Source organism: Anopheles maculipalpis, chromosome 2RL, assembly GCF_943734695.1.
Source record: "Anopheles maculipalpis chromosome 2RL, idAnoMacuDA_375_x, whole genome shotgun sequence".
Taxonomy (NCBI): Eukaryota; Metazoa; Arthropoda; class Insecta; order Diptera; family Culicidae; genus Anopheles; species Anopheles maculipalpis.
In genome coordinates this window covers 95,256,248-95,269,783 of record NC_064871.1, presented here as the reverse complement: position 1 = coordinate 95,269,783, position 13,536 = coordinate 95,256,248, and positions in this window count along the sequence as shown.

The following is a 13,536-nucleotide window of genomic DNA, read 5'->3' as shown; positions in this document are numbered from 1 at the left end:
CGCCCACCTTGTCAGTCAGTTAATTTTCTCCGGGACTCCCTTTCAAAACAACCCAACCCCAGATCGTATGCATCATCAACAGTCTAATCAACTGTTGAAAGCTCTCTGCAGCCTCCGACAGCCTCGTCCCGCCCGGAATGATGGTCTTTCTCTGTTTCCTTCCAAGAATTTAGTTCCCTCCAAAGACCCTAGCTTTCGATCAACGATCAAGCTGCTGGAGATGGAAATGATAGAGTAAGTTCATCGCGTAACAAATCATCCCAGGGGTTTGAATAAACCACGGGTGCGATACAGCTGATGAGGGCGATGATTTACGTAGAAACTTCCCTTGCCGTTTCTTGTTGTTGTTGTTTTTTTTTCGGAAGGCCTGGAACTCCTCGGCAAATTCCACAGCTTCTCTCGGAAGGTTACAGTTACAAATGTGATAATTAGTGGTAAAACGGTTTATCTTTTATTACCTTTCCACGGAGCTGTGGAGCTGTGGAAGCTTCTTCTTGCCATCCGTTCGATTGTATCGAGGGTTTGCCATTTTCTGTGCTGCCTTTTGACCGACCCGGCTCGGCTATTTCTGGCTGGCCCGAAAATGGTTTACCACTATAAGTCAACCGTCTTACCGTACGGCAATGCGGTAAGCCCCTTCTGGTGTGGCTACTTCTAGGTCAGCTGGAACGGTGCTTGCGTGTGTGTGTATGCTGTGCTACCGTGTTCGTCCGAGTCCATCCCCAAGAAGCCGGTGTGTCGGATTAGAAGGCTATTCAGCGTAGGCACAAATCCGCCAAATGCCAACGGCACAGCCATCGCTCGTGCCAACCTCGCTCGATGCCCGTGTGTCCGATTATTCCGTGAGCTTTAGGGAGGACCGTTCAGCTCAGGGAATGGTTGTGGTGTTGCAACATGCATTTTATCACGAGTCTGCACACGCTATCGAGGGCTGCCCACACTGCACATGAGAACGGTTTTGCCAGAACGTCACTACACCAAATATTCATGCCCAAGAATCCTAGAGCTAGAAGTAGAGCTGGGTGAGGTGAGAGCGAGAGAGAGAGAGAGAGTGAAAAGTGAACAACAAATGCAGTCGACGAGCACGACTAATCCAATTAGTTCGGACTGTGGCTGCCGAGACCGAAGTTCTCGTGCCAACTGCACATAGGAGGAGTGTATCTCGGTCTCGTGTTACAATGCAAAAAGAGCGATCGAATGGGCATGGTCAAGCCACAACCGCGACTCACCGGTACCCGGTTCCGAAAACACTGGAAGAGATTGATGATTTAGTGAAAGAAATTGGAAATTGGAAGAACCCCGGTAGGTGTGCCCTCAGGGAGGCCCGGTTACGGTCATTTGACCATCCGAATTATCATGCTTGCGATACTAATGGTAATCGGGTACGGTTCTTTACCGCACGCTCGTTCTTCACCGAAACCGTTTAGGATGAGTGCGAGAAGGAGGTTGGTTTTGCAAATGCATCATCCACCCTTGAGATTTTCCTGCAGGGGAAAAAGAATAAAGGGACAATGAAGAACTAAATCGTGGTCAAAACTTAGTCTGTTTCATTTGCAGTTTTTCGATAAAAATGTATAAAAATACGTTAAATAGATTTTTCTAGGTACTTTGGGGGTTTCATGTGTCATCCATGCTACATTATTTTCAATTTATTTCCTTAAAAAAATCTGTCAAAAATATTATCAAGCTTGTTTGCAACACATAATCAATTTTAAATGAAAAATTGGCTCCTGGCTCGATTGTTTTAGCACCACGATCCACAAATTATTCATTAAAATTAGCGATTAATGCTTATTTACCTCGTCCAACTAACTATTTTAGATTGCAACATATTGCTACAGATATTATAATCTGAATTTTCTAACATTTTTAACGATACAAAAATCATTATTTTTAACCAATTTTATTCGATTGGAGAACCAGCGTCCACATGGTAATGGTGTGTAGCTTTATACATCCCCGGGCAACAAGAGCTGTAAATCCCACTGTATCGAAGGTGGTATGATTTATGCATCCACTCCACCCTCTGTTCTCCCTCCCTACCTGTCCTCTTCCTCACCCTACCACCTCGCAGCAATAAAGAAAGTAATGCACAATGTTACCATTGTAACGAGATTAATTCTTCCTAATGCTTCGATGCCCTGGCCGCATCTTTTCCACATCCTGCCGGTGGGTCGGTGTTGTGTTGTGCAGTGTTTAAATCGAGAACGATTCCCAATTTTTCCGATTGCACTTTTGCCACCTCTTTTCTCTACCCCTGTCCTTCTCTCTGCCTCGCATACACACACATACTTTGTCGGTAACGCCTGTAGGTTATTGCAATATTTTACACAAGCGGCAAAACTCGTACCACAATGTCCTTTTTTCCCGACGTCCTGGTATGGAAATTGCGTACCATTTTCATTCTTTTTTCTCTACCTCTATGTTGCCATTTGCGATAATGGACGCTTCAGTATCTGTTTCGGTTCTTGTGTGGGCTGAGGTGCAATAATTTAGCAGAGTTTCCGTGAACAGGACGGCTTGGAGAGGGGGGGGGGGGGGGCTGAAATCGGTTCCGAAGCGATCCCTGAAAGCGATCTTCATAAACGCATCCGCATGCTCATACCCATTAATGTGTAGCAATTATTTATTGGTCATTTGTGCAAAGTGTTGTGGGTGTTGTCCAGGACTTTTAAGACCCTTCTCCTTTCAGTGCTGCTCTCCTAAAACACCGGAAGGTCTTCTCTGCAGCAAACCGTTTCACATCGATCATTATTTCCCATCACCCTTGGCAGTAAGGTGGAAGGTTGGCAATTGCTCAATTAAGCTGCAAAAGCATCAACTTCAACCCCATGTACTCGGTCGCCCGGCCGGATGTCACAAGGAAGTTTCAAGAGATGCAGACTCGTAACATCAATGCAATGAATAAATTATGACATAATTAAGTGAGACCATCGCACTCGCACTCGGGAGGGTGTGTGCTGAGCTCCACCTTTTACCAACTTCAAAAAAAAGGGTGCCCAGGGTTTACCGTTGGCCCGTTATTCATTATCATCATTCATCAAAAGTGAACTTTTCCGTATCGCATCGCCTTACCGGGCTCGCTCGCTCGCTTGCCCGAGAGAGGAAAACTTAATGATTCCCATGTATTAGCCCTGATGAAATCGATAGACACTTTCTAATTATGGTTAACGAACCGATTTCTTTCACCACTATCATCAGTACGGTTCCGGAATTATCACAGCACCACCACTATGAAACCGTGGAAATCCTCCTCTCCCCCTCCTCTCTCACACCCTCTTTCCCGATAGCAGTCTGCATATGGATGTGGTAAGCGACGAAAGAAAGAAAGACACACGTGTTTTCTGCTAGTGACAGATCAACCTTTTTTATTTCCCCACGAACTCCAACGTGTGTCTGGCAGGCGTGAGAAATTCAAACTTCAATGTTCGAACGATCGATTCTTATTTGGCAGTCGGGGCTACAGACAACAACGACAGCAAAAAAAAAACCTGGCCGTATGTGGCCACAAAACCGGCAGGTCGAGTGTGAAACATTTTCCGCATTATTAGTACGGGTGAGGAAAGTGTGTTTGGATGTTTTTGCACCTCTACCTCGTTGTTCGTATTAATATTAACGCATCGAGGTTGTTGCTTTTTTCTGCTCTTCTCCTCTTTGCATTTGAACGTTTGCAACAAGCAACAAGCAGTTTGATTCATTTCCTACGATTTAACACGTTCGCTTCATCTGTTTCACCTATGCAGGAACAATTGAACGCACACTAAGGGTTTGAAATGGTTGGTGCATAATTGAGATGAGATAAGATCACACGTTGCAAAGCTTCCTTTTATGGCTTATTTGCTAGAAATATTTAAGAGTCGACGGAGCTTTAAAATTAGAAAAAAACCCTCAATGAAAGCTAATTTTAAGTTCCGAAAAGTCATGTGTCGATGCCAAAAAAAATTGTCATATAATTTACCGATTTTGGAGTCTTCTAAGATAGTACTTTTTGCGGGACATCGACCCAAGTTGAAATATCCTAAAACAGTTTTTAGGCCCCAAAATTGATAAAGAACCTAAAGGTGCCATGGGCAAAAAATTCAAACACTGCATAGGTCTTGGGTCTATTTCAATATATCGCTTTTGAACTGCACCGTAGTTTACTTACATCCAGGGCAGCATGTGACTTATTTTCACCTGAGTTGAGCAACTCGCAAGTTAGTTTGTCTAGTGAAATGAAGCGATCAATCTGGCAATCAGTTTTCCTCGGCGAGTTTCCTGACGGAAAGTTCTCATATTTACTCATCTGACTACGTCCACAGACTCTTAGAGATATCCTACAAATTGGTTGGGTTTTTTGGGATATAATTCAACATTTCGATCGTTTTGACGTATTACTGCCGAGTAAACACAGGCTACAGGCTTTGACTAATTAGACCAAAAGCAGCTCTCTCTCTCTTTCTCTCTCTCTTTCTCTCTCTCTCTCTCTGCATCCTTTTATTTAATATTTTATTCTCTTTACATAAATACGTCGTTAGTTATTTCTTGTGAATTGCCATCGTACCGCTCTACAGGAGAGATTAATTTTTAACCCTTAACGCATGTGAGGCCATCTGCAAAGGATACAGACAAACGATGATGAAGTCATTATCACTTGTTAGCTCCAAACACTGATCGGAAACAAATTGCATCGAGACCGGACCGAAACCTTCCCAAAACAACCCTGCAATGTAGCCCGTTCGGCATCTGCTTTAAAATTTGCCCCACAGTACCCAAAACCGGACAAAACTCCCTAGCTGGGCAGCTATCAATCAAACTATCGTACCGAAAACCCTCTTCAACAGATGTTCCTCCGGCTGGTTCCGGCTGGTGAAAATCATCACCAAAGCATCACGATCATCAGCCCGTTTTCGAAAGGCAGCACACCGTCAAGCAAACGCTGGCCGTAGGGTAAGGATACACTCCCAAAAACCCATCCGTCTGTCGGTCGGTCCTGAGTTGATTGATTTGTTTTCCCTCGGAAAAATGTTTGCCCACATGCCCACCGCCAGGGTCTGGCTTGCGACGGTTTTCCACGGATGGCATCCTACCGCAACGGTTCGCAATAGTGCCAGGCAAATAGCGAATGTTTAATCACGCCTAGTGTTTCCTATACACATATTCGCTTCTCTCTCTTCTCAGGACTCCAATCTCCCAGCTTCCCTCCCAGCTACTGGGGCAGCTGACTGTGCTGGACCAATCAACCCTGTGCCGGTGTTCGCTCCGGTTCGAAACTCTCGCCGCATCCGGACGTGGTGCCGCAAATTGGCGCTGAAAAGTGAAAACAATTCAATTAACGGTTCGACATGGAAATGCACCAAAGATCCACATACCCACAGATACACACATACGCTACACGCACGTACGATATGCTGCGTGCTTATGCTCTCTGCCTTGGAGCAGTCGATAGTGAGGTGTTTGGGAAAAAGTGGACGAAAAAAAAAGAAGAATGGAGGGAAAAGATCACTCCAGTCGGTAGGTTGGCCGGAACAGCTTGGAAGCTGCTGGCCCGCAACGATTGATTGGTTAGACGCGAAACAACACACTCACACACAGCTTATCGCGTGATGGGCGCCCCGTCTGTATGTGAGGAGAAAACAACTCACTCCAAACGGTGAAACGGTGTAGAATAAAGATGGCAATGTGTATGCTTACCACCGGACCGCTCGCTCGGACGATGCAGCCGAGAAAGTGGTTCTTCTGCACAAACGCCACGCACGCCACATAACTCGAAACCGAGCTCAAGGTCAACTCCGGTGGGTTGTGTGCGGGGGAAGGCTGTGGGATGTGTAAAGGGTTTTTGTGCAAAGGAAGCGAAACAGCTTTGGGATCCGAGACACACGCACCATACATGTTAAATTGCTTAAATTTCACCAGAACACGCTCGGCAAAACGAAAGCTTTTTGGGTAGTTGAAGAGCGTTTGGGCTCACGGTTAAAGTTGTTTGCATTTTATCACGGCAAAACATACCGGGAGCGAGTTTTCTGTCGCTCGAAAGTGATGAGTTCATTTAAGCATCAAATTGTAACGCGCTTGTCTAACTTAGCTTACTTGGTTTCGGATTTGTTTTTATTTATTGCTGTTGCTTATTTAACTTTCTGTTTCTACTATTTTTGTTTGATTTTTCATTATTTTTTTCGTCTTTTTCACTGCTTCATTGGGTTATGTGGTTTCAATCTATCTACTTTATTTCCTTTATTTCCTTGTTTGATTTTTTTTTCATGTTAGCTTTATGTTTTGCTGTTGCTTTTGTTGCGTAGAGGTTACTTTTATTACCATTTTTATTTATTTTTAACTTTATTTATAAACGTCAACACAGTTAACAATATTGTCATATCATATCCATTAGCTAAGTAATTCTTTACATTATTTGATGGCGGACGTATCAAAGCCATTATTCTATCTCAAACTGGATCTACCAAGTCTCCTCTGTTAATGTGGAGATCCTTAGAACACTTTACGGGCTGTGTCATTCGATGCCATTCTCATGACTTTACCAGCCAACTGGTACCTTCTTCTACTCGACTTAATGACCTACTAGGTCATGCTGGCCATCGATTGGCTTACTAGTCTTGCTAATACTAGGTAGTTGAATAGTCAGTCCTCACTGTGCGTGCGAATTCGTGCGGACTGGGACTATAAATGATCGATACGGCATCAGCTTCGTCCCTCGCCTTTTATCTCTATAAATGCATTAAGGAGATTTAATTCAAACAGCTGTAAAAACTTTACTTTAGTTTGCACAAAATGTACTGTACTTTGACAAATTTTGATTCGGTACTTTTCTCTGTATAAACATAAGTTTGCTTATATTTGCACTTTTTTCTGATCTTTGTCCTTTCTCTGTTTGCGTTCAAGAACAAACAACATTGTACGCTTAACTTCTACTAGCTTAGCAAACATTTATCTTATCTTGCTACAGAAGAAGAAAAAAAACTCTCACATTTACAAACCACAACTGAACAGCTTCATCTGCGAGCTTAACAACAAAACAAAAACACAAGCCGAACAAATTAAGTCCCTCGAGAAGAGATGCAAGAAGCGAGAAGAAAACATACTAGAAAACAGCTTTAGATAAGCCCAACAACAAATGGTACGCGATGCAGAGATGCTCTGAAGACATGCGTCTTACGATACGTTCTACACGCGTATCCATTATTGCTTCCGACCACCTTACCGCCTCAACCGTATTGCCCTTTTGCCCATCGTTGAGCGTGCTAAACCGGTTCGAACCATTGAATTCTCGGTCTCGGCCCATCCTCAGCCCACACTAGCCAACCAACCAAACCACAAAGGCTCGAGGCATCGTGTGGCGCGTTCGCCTGTGTCGACGAATTGAAAGTCATCAATGTTTAATCAAAATTGCTCGCTAACTCAAGCAGTTTTCCGTTTTATTGGTGCGCAGTTTCCCACTCGGCGACCACGCCACGTTCTTGGCGATCTGATAATGGTTTTTTACAACCCCCGGGGGAGGAATTGGAGAGACAAAAAGCTGGAAAGCATTGCAGAACGCCCAGCTTCCAATGTAGTCGCATTTTCGAGGTTTTGTGCTCGTGCACCAAGACAAGGAAGGACGTGCTAATGAACAATTCTACTTACGCTATTCAAGTGGAGTTTGATAGGAAGGAAGAATAATCTAACGCTAGATTGAGGAATGGAAAAAGGGACGGTTACGGATAGATGCAAGCAAGAAGCAGAGGGAAAAAAAATCATCAGTTGCAAATTGCACCACGACGCGTACGCTCTTGTTGTCGTCGGTCGTCAAAGAATGTGACAGAAAATTATGCTAACGATCTTCAGCGCTCTCTAGCTCTTTTTCCCCTTAAGCCGCTGTCTCTGACTCGCCTTCAGTTGGAGAAGAGCTATTTTTTTGCGCCCCGTTCGGTCACTTAATCCGCGAAGAAATAGCATTGGCGAAGAATGATACGGGGCTGAAGTTCCACTCGTCATCGTCAGCTGCAATGGAATGGAGGATGATTTTAAGATTCCATCCAGACATCCCAACTTTGCACTCTTCGCGACAACGTGAAGCAGCATTCTAGTCAAGCTGGGCAAATATAGTAAAAATAGCTCCAACCATCTCCATCCAGCGAAAAAAAAAAACAATCCTCCTGCGGCAAAAAAGTTCCTCGAGTCGATCATCAACCTGCCAAGCGATGTACCGAGCAACGGAACACACAACAAGATGCTCTCGATCGTAATAGTTGCCATTATGATGATTATAATTAGTGCTATAATTATTACGATTACCGAGCGGTTTGTGCTAGCCAGCTCCCCCTTCCAAAACCCACCTCGTATGTGTCTCCACCACTTTCAGTCGCAAGCAATTGCGACTGGTGACAGTTTTTGCCGACTCTCATTGCCTGCCACTCTCGAACACCTCAGATGCTCAACCAAGCTGGCAACTACTAACCATTGTCTTTTATGGTACCTAATTATGCGAGCAAAAGTTGTGTCCTTAAGGAAAATCGCTCCCCTATCAAAGTGGGTTTTGCCGGTGAAGTTTCTGCCACTTTTGGGAGCCATTTGCTCGACCTCTTGGGAGGAAAACGGCTCAACCTCGTTCCCAGCACTCGGGCCGCAACCTGTGCCGAATATCAATTGTCATCCCGGTTCACCCGGGGTGGGCGTTAAGCTTTTAGCAAATAAATGGGCTATTACTTTCGAATCGCGGGACCAATACCAGCCACCAAGAAGCAGGGATAGTCGTGCCGAATATCGCAAGAATGTTTCTCAGTTTCCTGTCGTTCCGGGCCGATGGCTTAAGATTACGGGTGTATGACATCATCACGATCGAACGACAACGACGAACATGAAAGACGATCTCAGCCAGCTTCTTCTGTAGAAGAAAAAAAGGCTCCTAGGCAGCCGCGAGAAAAGGTGAGACCAATTTAAAAGCACACAAACATACACACATACACTACACTCGCATATTATCGCAGCAGGGTATTTTTTTTTTCGGGGAGCACAAATTACGAAACACCAAAAACCTGTTACCCCGTCGTAATCACCACAAGCCATCGGGACTGGAGGCTGTGTTTGCCCTGCCCAGCCCTAATGGCGTCAAAAGTGCTTCGGATCGGTTTCGGATTAAAAAGGCGGTGATCTACTGCGCACTGTGGATGACAATCGATGATCGATCGATCGATCGATCGTGTGCGTTCATCCGGTCGAAGATTACCGCATCTTGGCGATTGTGTGCACAAACATGAATGCAATAATTGGATTAGCGATGATGACGAACTAGGTGGAGTAGGTAAACACGGAAACTTGAGCAGTTCATAATCGATTAATCGGAGATGAGCTTATTTATTTTGTACACTTTCTTTTGATGTGCAATCATTTGCTTTGGTAGTTACCCAATTAAGGGAAGGGTTATGATAACTGATAAAATTCGCGTTACGAGTATAAAGTTGTCTTAAACGAATTGCGTTGTTTGTGCTTATTTGGCACTGATTTGGACTGATTTTATCTGCTGAATCGTTTGGTTTCGTTCACCTGAAGAGATCACTATAATTTTACATAGTTGTGAGCTAATAAATATATTAGTTTAGATAATTAAATAAGCATTGAATCTGGTAGTGTTTGAACTAACTTTAAAGGGACAGCAGATCTTTTCGTTCCTGTTCATTCAAAGATTCACTCAAAGAGTCCCCCTGACAGAGTGGACCACACCCTAAAAATGAATCAAATTTCGCCCAGATTTTTTTTTACATCAGAAAAATAAAACCCATCGCTCTACCTCTCGATCACTTAAATCGCTTGTTGAAGTTAATGATAATCACACTGCAGCAAAACAAGGATTGAGCATCAAAACAAAACTAACAAAAAATCAAATCTTTTTGATTTATGATCGATCTCCCCAGGCCACATTCCTGACCGGCAAGCTGGGTGTGCGCCCCGCGAATCGACAGAAAAGTGATCGTGATGACGAAATGATGCGCCATGTTGGCCGTCAATATTTGCACAGCAATCCCACAAACTTAGACCCTTAATGGAGTTTGACAGTTCACATTAATTTTCACACCATTCCCTACAGGTTTTTCCCTCTATCAACCCTCCCTTTCCTATTCAACAATGAGAAATTACAGAAACCTCAGCATGAGCCAAGAAATACATCGGCTTATGCTCATTGCAACAATCGCTTACTTTTAGTTTACTTCTGGAGATTAACAGAGGGAAGAAAACTACTCCTTTTTCGTCTTTTCATGCCCCCCACTACTTCTCTCCCTCCCTCTTCACCTTCTTCATCAGGTGCTAAACATGTGCATTATTCCTTTTCCCCTAGCATCACTCCAACAAAGCTCAAAGCTCAAAGAGTGCCGAGAAAATCGAAAGTTTCGGTAGCACTAAATGGCTTCAGCTAAGTACCGCGGGTGTTCTCTCTCTCTTTCACGTACACACAAACACATCTGTGTGGTGCCATGCATCAATCACAAGGTTTCGTAACAGCTACTACACATGGCTGTCATTATCATCCCGTACTCATCTGTCATTATTTTGCAGCCGAAGCCGCTGCGAAACCACTTGTCAGTTCAATTTCGATGCCATCGACAATGACGGCACATGGAGAAGGGTAATGATTTGAAAAGCGGCGCCTGGAGCAGTATATCCGGCCACAGTCATGCTGCGAGGAATTGGTATTGAAATTTGTTGATTATTATTCCAAATCATTCGACTATTTTTTGGGAAGTCTTTGTTCGTTGCTGTGATATAAGGGATAAAGTGGAAAATTAACATTTGCTTAGTCTTTTCTTATTAACATGCTTTTCTATTTGAGTTTTAAAGTTCTGGACTTCAACTGCTTGCATGAAATCAATATCAAAGCTAAACTCATTCACATTTCGAAAACTCCACTTCTACTGACTCGTAAGTACTTTTTCCCAGAGGCTAACTCATCATAAACATTGGTTTGGTCCTCAGGAGACCAAACTTCCCGCACCAGGATCTATCAAACGCTCACCAGCACCAAGAACGAGAATTGTTTTTAAAGCACACACTCTCTCACTTTCTCCGTCTCTCGCTCTTAGCTTTAGAGTTTAATAAAAAAAACTTTCCCTGAGAGCCTTTCATCATGATCCCTGTGTGTGTGTTGTCCCTTGCATAGGTCGTCCGAGCTCTAGGGGGCTTTCCCGGTTCCTAACATCACAACTTCATTATAATGATAATAATAACGGTAGAAGTGGTTCCCTAACTAGTCACTCAACCCGAGCCACTGTGCATCGAGTGCACCTTAAACAGAACCGAATGGGTCAGGTCCAACGAGAGTCGGCTGCAAGTTGCAAGCAAAATATTTAACGACAACTTCACCATACTTTACCCGGTGCACCGACCGAACGATCGTCGACCAGTAAGCCATAATGATTTCGGGCTTTGATCGAGCACCATTAACAAGCTAATAGGTCGGAGCAAATGGATGGAGAGGAGGCGAAAAGTGGCGCGGTTACCTACTAGACTCCCAACTTTATGAGCACCTCAGGCTCATTAGGGTCGCCGAAAGTCTGTAATTCGCGTGACCTAGTAGTCCCCTGATAGCTTGTGCGATGATGAGTGTGGGGTCAGGATCAGGCCACAATAAGCAAGTTACCGTAATTCGCTTTCCCCACTACTCGTCGAACCTCAACCGCTTCTAAAAAAAATCCAATGAAGAAGGGAAATTAAGTTATGTTTTTTTTTTAGCGGCGACCTTCCAATAATCACACAAATACACGAAAGAACTGTTCGCTTCCCAAAAAGGGATGTTAGAGCAGAGCATGAGATAGGTCGCTTTCCTTACGAGGTTTCGCATTTTTCGGCATCCAAAGCTGCGTCGTCCTTATTTCCTTTACAGTCGCATTTAACAAGGGCAAAATCGGCGTCAACTGGAGGATTTAAAATAATTTATTATCAGGCTTCTCGTTAGCGAGTGCGCGAGTGCGATCCGGAACTGGTACCATATGTTTCCCTTATTTTTTTGTTTCTTTCCTTATTAACTAAGAAAAACGTTCTTACTGTCCCGCTTTCCCGGTAAGACCGTGAGACCAATTATGCATCCCTAATAGGCTTAAATTAATTGCCAAAGATAATTCTGCCCAAGCGTAAATGTGAACCTGCCTAATGTTCCCCCATGGAATGTATGTGAGTTCCTGCTCGGGGAGTTTCTGTGTGTGTGTATTTGTTTTTTTTTCACCATACTTTTGCACATTTCTCTCAAGCGTACGAAAATGAGACATGACATTTGTGGAGAAATTATACACTTTATATAATCCTAAGATCCGCATCACGATCAGCAGTAACATGCCACATGCTGCCCTTTGCTGTTTGCTCTTTTTTTTCTGCTCCAGAAGAAAACGGTCTACCATTAGCGGGAGAAAGCAGAACGCCAGTGAACCGGAAAGAAAATTATAGATCACGACACCGCTGGCTCGCATGATTCCGAAACCCCGTGGATTACTGTTTTGACTTTACGCGCAATTTCTGTTAGCGTGTTTTAATGTGAGGCCCTCAAGTTGTGGTCCGTTTCGTACGAATATAGCTAGATAAAGTGCGTTTCCATAAAATATAATCGATACAAACAACGCACGCCTCGTTCGCATCGTAACGTCTCTTGAAAGCTGTCGTTTCAATTAGCAAAAACAGGCACATTTCATTAGAAGACAACAACAAAAAAAAACCGGCTCCGAAGAGGGTACACTTTACAACATGCTGAGATTTTACACTTCACTGCCCCGGTGCGAGATGGCTTGGCGTTGTCGATTGGTTTTATGAGCTGCCGTCTGACTTGACGCGGTACGGTTTAATGGCATGTTTATGGGACAATACTGTTGAAAGCTTTTAATTGGAGGCTCTATGAATGCTTGCAATGAAGAAGGAAATCGGAACATACTTGTTTTGATCATTTACATTGATATTTTATTTCAAGTCGCACTTGTTTGGACGTTTTTAATTCAAAATAAGTAGCTAGATCTATATACGGATACATTATTTGAAGGATTTTTTGTATTATTATTTTAAAAGGTTATTCCTGCCCGTATCTGATCAAAAGCGATAATTTTTTAGTAATTTTGTTATTAGTATTTTTTTATACTAAAACAAGTAAAGTAATCTTTTTAATACTGCAGCTGATCGATCATTTCCTTATGGAAGAAAATCTTCAGTTATATAACTTCAATTATTTAGTATGACGGCACGTCACCGAATTGTATAAAAATGTAGTGTACTTATTACAGGAAAATCATCAAAGGCATAAATTTTCTCTATGAATGATCGATACTGAACGATCGTTTATCGGAACTTCCTAAAATTGTTTGTCCAAACAGCAAAGAGTGGCCTGAATTCAAGCATCTGATATCTGATGAGTACTGTATCACTTCAGATTTAGCTCTTGCCTTCGTTGGTTAATTTTTTCTTTGTAAATAAATATTCAAAATTAATTTTAAACACGTTTTTCTCAACCATCCATTAGCTTGATTTATGTTGGCACACATTTCATTCTCCATCTTGCATTAGATTCACGCCGCTAGAATTGGAAATGAATTC